The sequence below is a fragment of the Bombus impatiens genome, unplaced genomic scaffold (genome assembly GCF_000188095.3).
Source record: "Bombus impatiens unplaced genomic scaffold, BIMP_2.2 scf_0614, whole genome shotgun sequence".
Lineage (NCBI taxonomy): Eukaryota > Metazoa > Arthropoda > Insecta > Hymenoptera > Apidae > Bombus > Bombus impatiens.
Window position 1 is genome coordinate 17,721 of NT_177033.1, and position 700 is coordinate 18,420.

The 700-nt window shown below is 58.7% G+C and overlaps 1 long non-coding RNA gene across 1 annotated transcript in view; it reads right to left on the reverse strand.

The window, feature by feature from the left end:
* Positions 1 to 700, reverse strand: part of LOC117152033 — a 1,908-nt gene extending 1,208 nt beyond the window's left edge. The window contains exon 1 of the long non-coding RNA XR_004462252.1: positions 552 to 700. This is a non-coding gene — a long non-coding RNA (uncharacterized LOC117152033). The remainder of the gene's footprint in view (positions 1 to 551) is intronic.

A 700-nucleotide genomic window follows, 5' to 3' on the forward strand; every position in this document is an offset into this window, starting at 1 on the left:
ACCCTCGAAGCCATTGGAGTTGGGATACGCCCAACCAGCGCACTCGGTACTCAGTACCGGTTACCTTAATTATTGGCCCGCAGGAGGCTCTATCGTCTCAGGTCGAACGGGGCGTTTCCAAGCCCTTCCGTCTTCCGGGACGGTATCCGGAGCAGGTGGGACGCTGCTCACCCGCCGAAGGCCACTCGGAGGACTTTGTCCTCCTTAATCCAGCCCTCTTGCCAGCATTTGGCCACAACCACTGCCACCACGAGTCCATACCCATTATTGGTCGAGCCAAGGGTTCGCTACGCCCTCTGGGCTAACACTCGACCGCCCGTGGTACCGTTCATTTGTCAACGGTGGGACCGCGCGTGTGGATGTACCGCCACGTCTCTGCCGCACGGCTTACCTGCTAACCTGCGGTCAGACCCAGATGAGACTCCCGTAAGCGGGAGTTGAGGAAATGTACCTCGGCGGCTCTCCCGACGGTCTCACCCTTGGCTTCAGGATCGTGGGTGCGCTACTACCCAAGGCTCCGTGGGGAAGACTTAGTCTTACACCACAGCAACCTTCCTTGCGGTGTACATAGAGGACTCACGTAAGCGGGACGCTTGTCCCGACGGTCCTCCCTGGCTGCGGGAACGTGGGTTTGCCAGCCCCCATAGACTCGCAAAAGCGAATCCTCCCTGCGGGAAATTAAAGTGTACAGTTGTAATTA